This window comes from Podarcis vaucheri, assembly GCF_965113315.1.
Source record: "Podarcis vaucheri genome assembly, chromosome: 8".
Classification (NCBI taxonomy): domain Eukaryota; kingdom Metazoa; phylum Chordata; class Lepidosauria; order Squamata; family Lacertidae; genus Podarcis; species Podarcis vaucheri.
This window is the reverse complement of record NC_138766.1, coordinates 77,925,937-77,935,983: the sequence shown is the minus strand read 5'-3', so window position 1 is coordinate 77,935,983 and position 10,047 is coordinate 77,925,937. Positions and strand designations below refer to the sequence as shown.

At 46.1% G+C, this 10,047-nt stretch overlaps 1 long non-coding RNA gene across 1 annotated transcript; it reads left to right on the top strand.

Annotated features, from left to right (window-relative positions):
* Positions 1-5,447: 5,447 nt before the first annotated feature.
* On the top strand, positions 5,448-7,562 carry LOC309539675. Its single transcript, XR_014222941.1, has 3 exons — positions 5,448-5,483; positions 6,429-6,561; positions 6,673-7,562. It is a non-coding gene; the product is annotated as an uncharacterized lncRNA (long non-coding RNA).
* Positions 7,563-10,047: the final 2,485 nt, after the last annotated feature.

The window sequence follows — 10,047 nt, the reverse complement described above, 5'->3', positions numbered from 1 at the left end:
CCACTGTAGCCATTGTGGTTATCTACTATCAGCACTGCTGGAGGCTGTTGGAGGCAGTATTCTTGTGAGTTTCAGTTGTTGGGAAATACAGGAGTAGAGAGTGGAGTTGTATTCTCGTCCTGCTTGCAGGCTTCCCAAGGGCAAGTATAGCCACCCTGAGGACAAGGTGGGCCATTGGTCTGATGTAGCAGGGCTATTCTGGTTGGCCTGGTGCTGAATTAGATGGATTTGGGAAGATTAAGCAGAGCTCTTGCGTTTTTGCATTCTAGGGCAGGCAGGAAAAACAATGGTTATACAGCCCTCAGCTGACAACCATATATCCACAGGGGGACTTTTGGATGAAAAGAGTAACCAGTTCAAAGAAACTGTGTCAAGGTATTCTGTATACTGATGGGACTCTCTTGAATGACGGTCAAAACAACTGCATCCATATGGTGGAAGGGATGAAATCAGCGCCTGCTTCCTTTCTTGTGCTGAGGCTGATAAGTATCAAAGTTCCCGTTTTTTGCAATTATTATCACACTTAGGACAGTTGTTGTAATGTGTCTGACACTGACCGCATGAGACGGCAGATTTATACACCAGTGATTTTCTATTTTATTTTTTGTATATAAAAAACGACAACAACTGTGCAGCGTTTCAAGATCAAAGAACAGGGCTGGAGTGGCGTTGCTGTGTTAAAACTGACGGCACGTACATTCTTCTGTATGCAGTGTGTAATGCTTGTAACTGGTTACGAATCAAAAAGTGCAGCTTGGTACACAGCCTTACTTAAAAGAGGGAAAAAGATGAAAGCAGTCAAGGAGCATTTAGGGATGAGAGCTGTATAAATTTTTGATAGGATTTAGCTTCCACAGAGAGCTTTACTAGGCTTGCCATACGTCCGGAAAATTCCGGACACGTACGGAAATAGGATGCCTGAAATGGCGTCCGGGGGGAGTTTTTGAATTTTAAGAGATGTCAGGAATTTCCAGGACATATGGCAACCCAACCCCCAACCCCGGTATTCTGTCCCCCCCCCCATTTTTTTGTTTTTGTTTTAAAAAAATTATGGGGAAGGCTGTGCCCTGGCAGCAGTGATGAGAGGTCACTTCCCTTGGCGGGGGGGGGGGCAGGAGGCGGGGGAGGGAGGGAGGCGCCGCTGCCGCGAGCCTGGCCATTTCTCTTTTTTTCCCAAGTTTTCTTCTGGGGTTTTCCTGCGTTTTTTATTTTTTGCAATTTTCCTGTCAGAACTGGGCAAAGTGGCCATCCATGTGTGCTGGGCAACAGTGGGCCGGCAGTGTCATGGTCCTACGACAGGACAGCTGGTGGGTCTCCTCCACCAGGGCTGGCAGTTATTCATAAAATCCTGCTACGTGTCAAGGACTGGGCAGAGGAGGAATGGTGGAGACGGCGTCCACATCCTGACCCGTCCAGGGAGCAGGAAGAGGAAGACAGTACAGTGGTACCTCGGGTTACATACGCTTTAGCTTACAGACGCTTCAGGTTAGAGACTCCGCTAACCCAGAAATAGTACCTCAGGTTAAGAACTTTGCTTCAGGATGAGAACAGAAATCGTGCGGCGGCAGCGGGAGGCCCCATTAGCTAAAGTGGTACCTCAGGTTAAGAACAGTTTCAGGTTAAGAACGGACCTCCAGAAGGAATTAAGTTCTTAACCAGAGGTACCACTGTATAGATATACAGCAGTGGTTTGTTGAGGTCACAGCTCAGTGGCAGATGAGGGGGAAACTTGGGAAATAATGGGAGAGAAGGAGGAAGCAGAGGTGGAGCAGCTGGCTGACACATTATCACTAGAAAGCATTCCAAGAAGCCGGCGAGCCTTAAAAGTAGGAGAGCAGAGGGCTCAGAAGCAAAGGACCCTCAGCGCCACCGGTAGAAGAGATGACGAATGAAGAAGAGGAGTGGAGATGGACAATGCCATTATTCCAAGAGGCTGCATTCCCAAGCCTCTCTCTGTAAATATGGAATAAAAACAGATGGTAAGGACTTGTCTTATCAGTTCCTGGCAACCTGCCGTGGGGGTTGGTTCCTCAGCCGTCTGACACTAAGTGTCCCTCATCTGCAGTTCAGGGCAGAAAAAGCTTCCGCATTTTGTGTCTTCCTCCTTGAAATCCACATCCAATGGGGAGAGCCCAGTGGCGTAGCGTGCGTTGTCAGCACCCGGGGCAAGGCAAGTAATTTGCGCCCCCTAACCCGTGGATTTGCGCCCCCTAACCCATGGATTTGCGCCCCCTAACCCATGGATTTGCGCCCCCTAACCCTAACCCCCAGATGTTGCGCCCGGTGTGGCCGGCCCCCCCTGCACCCCCCACGCTACGCCACTGGGAGAGCCCAGAGATGTTTCTGCTGCTGGCAGTTGCCTTCCTGGCCCAAGGCACAAGGTTCCTTTGAGGGTCCCCCTCCTGCAACAGAATGAGCGCAGCCAGACAGCCAGAGGTATACACGCAGCAGAATAGGGTGCTCGAGGGGCTAATGGTGGGAGGCTGCCCCACATTCTTACTCCTCCACCTCCTTAAGCAAGAAACCAAGGCAACACCTCTTCCCATCCCATCTGTGGTGAAGCTCAACAACTTTGGGGGGGGGTGTCAGCAATTTGACTTTTCGAAATATGGCAAGCTTGCTTTACCCTCTTCTCTAACCAAATCTAAAACACAGTAACACAGAAACATATTGTTTTTACTGATTGGTTACATATTACCCTACCAAAACCTCCATTATCTAAACTTTTTGTTGTCCTAAGACAGGGGACAGCAAACTTTTCCAGCAGGGGGCCAGTCCACTGTCCCTCAGACCTTGTGGGGGGCCAGACTATATTTGGGGGGGCGAACAAATTCCTATGCCCCACAAATAACCCAGTTCTTTTCAATAAAAGCACACATTCTACTCATGTTAAAACACCAGGCAGGCCCCACAAATAACCCAGAGATGCATTTTAAATAAAAGGACACATTCTCTCTAGGGCTGCAACCCTGGGAAGACTTGGACACAGCTGACCCTATTGATTTCAGTTGAGTTTCAGCATAGCTAAGATGCATAAACTCAGCATAAACTCTGATGACTGTCCAACAGCTAAATATCCTTTTTTCCTCCATAGACAGCTACAGGCAAGGGTACTCTCATTCTTACTGGGGAAGCAGGGTGTTATTTTCATTAGTCATTAGACGACAACTTTGAAACCAAAACCTACCCTTAGAGTAGACTTGGAAATTGATACCTGTGTGTAACCACAATCCCAGGGGGGAAAGGAAGCGACAGAGTTGCACCATAGGGCTCAGTGCTCTGATATTCCAGAGAAGACCAGTTTCAGAAAAGCTGGACAATCTGGTGGTCCTCAGCTCTCATCATTCTTGACCATTGGCCATGGTGGCTGGACTGATGGGAACAACCTCTGGAGCATACCACATTAACTGCTCCTGTCCTGCAGGATGTGGAAAGGGATAGCACAAAACCATTGTGATTTAGCGGTTGTTGCTGATGGAGGATCATTTCAAAGTCTGGGAGTGAAGATGCACCCACCTCCTTGACAGAGGACCACAAGATAGTGTGCAGGATAGTGGGCACCCCGGAAATGATCTCTTTTAGCTTCTGCCTTCTGGAAGACGGTACAGGATTATAAAGACTAGGACTAGCCGTCTGAGAAACAGTTTCTATCCAAATGTGATTTTGGTTTTAAATGCAGTATAAGGAGTCTCTATGGGAGTATACTGTATTTAATAATGGGGTGTCAGAGTTTTTAGGGGACTAACCAGGCTGGAATAGCTGGGATAGCAGGCTTGTTGGTTTTTGAATGTTTTACGTAGATTTTTCAGTTTCGTTGTTCTGTATGGGACAATGACAATAAGGATTATTGTCTCATAAGCAGCACTTTGGTTTGCCTAGGACTCCTCCCCACAGAACTGTCCCAACCCAGTCGCAAAATGCCATGTCCTTTGGATGGATTTTTGGCTTTCATGCTGCAGCAATATGGAATGCCTGTCTGCTGCACTTTGCATGAGGAGGAAGGAAGGGAGCTGTCTAGCTACAAGCTGTCAATCCTGCCAGCCGTTGCCATTTGCAGAATAGCTGACAGGAGACCAGATAAAAGTTTTATATATATTTCAAATGTAACATGAGCAAGAGCTTAAAATCTGTCAGCTCAAGCTGGCTGATGTGGCTGGGGAATCTGGCATTGCTGCAGTTTCACATGCTTATCAGCTTCAGGAACAGAAGTTCTGTCCCCCCCCCCCCGAATGGAGATGGTAATTAGAGATTTGAGATTTTAAAAAACAACAACCGAAGAAGCAAAAATGCTTATTAGCAAAGCAAGGAGAGTATCAGATGCTGAATAGCAGCATTGCGTGGAATAGGCATGCTAATACTTGCAGATGCTGTGGAGTTCAGATTTTGGCTAATGGGGAACATTTAAGCTTCACCCAGGTGAGATCTGATGGAATGGCAGAACCCAACCCCCTCCAGCCACTTCTAAAAACAGATAATGTTGCGTTTCTGCAGTCCTACTTGTACCTGTGTTCATAAATTTGGTATCACTTTCTGACTCAATTCAAAGGATAAGATTTGTTGTTGTTGCTGTTTAGTCATTTAGTCGTGTCCGACTCTGCGTGACCCAATGGACCAGAGCACGCCAGGCACTCCTGTCTTCCACTGCCTCCCACAGTTTGGTCAAACTCATGCTGGTGGCTTCGAGAACACTGTCCAACCATCTCGTCTTCTGTCGTCCCCTTCTCCTTATGCCCTCCATCTTTACCAACATCAGGGTCTTTTCCAGGGAGTCTTCTCTTCTCATGAGGTGGCCAAAGTATTGGAGCCTCAGCTTCAGGATCTGTCCTTCCAGTGAGCACTCAGGGCTGATTTCCTTCAGAATGGATAGGTTTGATCTTCTTGCAGTCCATGGGACTCTCAAGAGTCTGCTCCAACACGATAATTCAAAAGCATCAATTCTTCGGCGATCAGCCTTCTTTATGGTCCAGCTCTCACTTCCATACATCACTACTGGGAAAACCATAGCTTTAACTATACGGACCTTTGTTGGCAAGGTGATGTCTCTGCTTTTTAAGATGCTGTCTAGGTTTGTCATTGCTTTTCTCCCAAGAAGCAGGCATCTTTTAATTTCGTTTTGATAAGATTTACGCTTCATATTTTAGCACCAAAGGTCCAGAGGGCTCACGTTTTCTCTCCAAATGAAGCGCTCTGGATGCGTTGCGATACGGAGGTCATGTTGGAACCGGCCCACCGCCATCCTGCCTGCTTTCAGGGTCTTGCACAGAAGCAATCGATTTAAAACAAAGACAAAAAAAGCAAGACAATTGGAGCAAGACAATTTTATTCTCCATCTGCCCCATCTGTCCTTTGTGTGTTTGTTAAGAAACATGCTGGGCAAAAGGCTGCGAGTTCAAGGTTTGATCTGGGAGACACAGGAGCCAGGTGTGTTGTGTGGACCGTGGATTATTGAACCCAGAGCAGAGATTCTTTGGCTCGAGTTCTTGGTGAGCCATGAAACTCATTTGACGCCTCAGCTTACCCTCATAGGGTATTGCAGATTAAATAAATGAGACATCCCCATCTACATCACCCTGAACTCCCTGGAAGAAGCACAGTGGGCACAAGCTGGATGTTGTATGGTTGTCTTTGACATTTGAATTCCAGGGCTTTCTGAAATGCTAAAATGCATTTTGGGAACACTCGTCTGGATAAACATCTTTGTGAGGTGTGTGTGATGCACTCACAACAAATGTTCACAAGTTGTTAAGAGTCGTCAACAGGCTCATCTCAGCTATCTGCCAATCTCCCATTCCCACCACCCTTCTGAGTAATACCCCTCCCCACCTTCTCACTATATAGAAGGATCTGGCAACTTCTGTTTCAGTGTATCTGAAGAAGTGTGCATGCACACGAAAGCTCATACCAAGAACTAACTTAGTTGGTCTTTAAGGTGCTACTGGAAGGAATTTTTTTATTTTGACTATGGCAGACCAACACGGCTACCTATCTGTAACTGGAACAAATGTTCAGGTGCTCTTGCTAGTGTCCAAATGTGGCTTCGTGCCAGAGCAAAAAGGGGATAAGGAACCATTTCCCATTAATTAATTCATTGAAAACATTTATATCCCACTCAGCTAGAAAAGTTCCCACAGTGGATAACTGATCAATAAAAATAGCACAATCCCTGACATCAGGCGTACAATCTAAAAAAGCCACAACACAAAAAGGAAGGGGCGGGGAAGAGGGAACTGTTGGTGTATCCTGAATTCAGGATCTAAACAGAAATAACATATTCCAGTTCACACCTAGCAGAGGGAGATTGGCTTGATAGGACAGGCTGTTTTATCCATAACATGCAATGGGGTTTATCTCCTAGAGAAACTTTAGTTGTTCATGTGTGATCTCTAGAAATACAGAGCCTTCATCTTTACCTTTCTTGTATTTTACAGATGCAGATACCAAATTACTGTAACATGAAAAGCATATATAAATATCAAATTTAAAGGATAGATATATATGCAGCAAAACTCTTTTTACAGCCTTTAGAGAATCAAAGTCTTGGTCTTGAAAGCAAGCTTAAAGGTAAAAAGTCTGCGTCCTGTTGTTACTTCTATAGTTGAGATGAAAGAGTTTTTAATTTTATCTGGAATGTTTAAGGTTAACTGATACCGTATGTGTCTCGCATCCCTGCAGATTGATTCTTCCTTCAAAGCTGAAAACACATTTTATTCATGCAACGCTTCATGCTTCAGCTGGAGGGGAAATAACCAGGCAATGCCTTCTCATCAGAGAAGCCACTCATCTTTCTACAAGGCTGGTGGCCAATGGTCAGGCAGTCAACATACTTGAAGGGATGTGCGTGCAAGGAGTCTCAAGCCAGGAGTTCTGGCAACTGGGATCAAGCCTCTCTCCCCCACTTCCTCAACCACCACTGGAGCAAATAGGAGCATCCCTCCCCGCAGTGCAAAATGCAGAACTGATTTGAGACTACAACAGAGGGTTGTAGCTCCGTACCAGTTAAAGTCCCCAACCTCACCTTAGGATCCCAATGTGCCTTGGAGCCTCAGAAGCTGCAATTGGTGCCTTTTTAAAGTTTTATTATTAGGATGCAGGACACCAGAGATCCCTCCACTCTTGGAAGAGGGACTGTGAACAACACTGGGTGTTGTGTTCTTCCAGGATGAAGACAAAACTGCAAACCTGCCTTGTTATTTTTGCTGTTGGACGCTGAATGTTGTTTACATAATCTTGTTATATTTATAGTACAGTGGTACCTCTGGTTACAGACGCTTCAGGTTACAGCCGCTTCAGGTTACAGACTCCACTAGCCGAGAAATAGTACCTCGGGCTAAGAACTTTGCTTCAGGATGAGAACAGAAATCGTGTGGCGGCAGTGGGAGGCCCCATTAGCTAAAGTGCTACCTCAGGTTAAGAACAATTTCAGGTTAAGAATGGACCTCCAGAAGGAATTAAGTTCTTAACCCGAGGTACCACTGTACTGAAATGTTTTTGTATGTTATTAGATTTGCTGTTGTGTTGTTTTGCTGTGTTGTTCTGAAATGGTTTTTGCACTGTTTGGTTTTGAAACGCATTCCTGTTTTCTTTGAACATTCTCCCTACCCTCCTGTGTGGTAAAATGGCATACAAATAAAAGGAATAGAGACTGAGAAGGGGATGCAGAGGCGGGAAGCCAGTCCCATTCAGCGTTGCTTTTAGTTCATTCTTACAAAATGAAGAACAGATCTCAAAATATCTGGCCGTGGGCCTGACCTCCGCGCCAACCCCTCTTCAAATTCCTCTCAGAATTCCTAAAGTACTGAATCATTTAAAAAATGTACACAGTGATGCTGTTTCCATCACTGGGAGAAGCATAGTTCTTAGCTAATGCACAGTAATAAAGAAGGGCATGGGAAGGGGTCTTTCTGCAGCTTTTGTCTGATGACTAATAACTCCAGGCCTGGGAGAGAATTAACGGCTTAGCCAAAGTCACTCAAGGAAGGCAGCCTCAGTCTAGGGGTCAAGGCGTTTATTTTTTTAAAAGAAACATCACATGATGGCTACTTTGGGGTTACATTTCCAAGCCAAATCTCTCAATTGCATGAAAGACGAGGAGGATTTTGTGTTTTGATTTCTCCCAGGATTATCTGGTGGTTCTGTGCTGCAAAGGAATCCTGATGTCTCGGTGGCTTCAGACCAGTCTTTGCCCAAAGCTGAGGGGGGCAGGAGGGGTCTTCCTATCCGCGTCAGGTGGATGACCTCTACCTCAAATACAGTATCTCAGGACGAGGCTAGGTGTGACCATGATGTCAAGAGGTCTGTGATAGATCTCCAGCAGTTACAATCAAAAGTGAATAGCTGGGATGGGTGTGTGTGTGAGAGAGAATAAGATCTGTGATATGGAACTGGGCGATGGGGTTAACGGCCCCCCAGTGCCATTTTCTCAATTAGCACCCCCAGAATGATCAAATAATGCTATGGGTTTTGGTGAACAGAGGTCTGGGTTGCCTGGCCAAAATCCTGAACTTGGCAAATGAATGTCAGTAGCCCAGGGTGCTCCATTGATGTGCTTCCATGGGTACAAATGGTTAGATGATCTTCCTTAGGCAGATGGTACCTGCAAACAAGGGGAATAGCTTTCTCTCCACCACATATAGCTAGGAATAAGCTAGCAATCTAGGGGTCTCTATGTGAATAGAACAATATCTGTGGGTTCCGAGGGAGACTAAAGCCCTAGGCAGAGTTCCCAGACACAGGGAGAATTCGGAGCATGCTCAGTTAACCAAGTTTGCAAGACAAACACCCCTCCAGACGTTTCCCTTTCAAGACAGGGATATCTAAAGCAGATCAGAGGCATGTCAGGATATTGAGAGTGGAGCTTGTGTGCATACCCCTCCATACATTTAAACTCCCCAAGACAGAGGACTGAGATTGGACCCTGTAAGCCAACAGCATTTTGGGTGTTGGGTTGACTCTCTCTCTGAAGGGCAAGTGGGTTTGGCTGTCTGTGGGCAAGTCCGTTCTTAAACCAAAATCGTTCTTCAACCGAGGCGTGCTTTCCCTAATGAAGCCTCCCACCGCTGGTGCCCTTCCACCATTCAGATTTCATTCTTAGACTGAGGTAAAGTTCTTAAATTATTTCCGGTTTGCAGAGTTTATAAACCAAATCGTTCTTAAACCGGACTGTTCTGAAACCGAGGTACCACTGTATTGTCAAAAACAACAACAACAAAACAACAATGGTAAGGCTCCAGTGGCCTCCTTCAAAGGGAACCAAACCTTGATAACCGCTGCACTCCTAAAACACCTCACCACTTCAAAAAGTGGGATGAGCAGTAAAAAAATATATACTTGTTGCTAGGTAGGAAGAACATAATAATCTTTCTTTCTTTCTTTCTTTCTTTCTTTCTTTCTTTCTTTCTTTCTTTCTCTCTCTCTCTCTCTCTCTCTTTCCCCACCCATCTGGCTGGGTTTCCCCAGCCACTCTGGGCAGCTTTCGACAGAATATTAAAAACACGATAAAACATCAAATATTATAAACTTCCCCAAAAAGGGCTGCCTCCAGAGGTCTCCTAAAAGTCAAATAGTTTATTTCCTTGACATCTGATGAGAGGATGTTCCACAGATTGTGTGCCACTACCGAGAAGGCCCTCTGCCTGGTTCCTTGTAATGTAACCTCACTTCTCGCAGGGAGGGAACCGCCAGAAAGCCCTCAGAGCTGATCTCAGGGTCCAGTCAGAACGATGGGGGTGGAGATGCTCCTTCAGGTATACTGGGCCAAGGCCATTTAAGGCTTTAAAGGTCAGCACCAACACTTTGAATTGTGCTCGGAAACGCGCACAACAGCATCATTCACTGCTCAAATTACAGGAAGAGGGGGCACAACCCCCTATCCCTCTGTGACTCAGTGCTGGGAGCCACAGAATGGGAGGAGTGCTGTTGTGATTGTGTCCTGCTTGCTGGTTTCCCACAGGAATATCGTTGGCCACTGTGAGAATGGGATGCATGGGCCTGATCCACCAGCCTCATCCTGTGTGCTTTTGACCGCTGCCCCATGCTTTCAGAAATGCT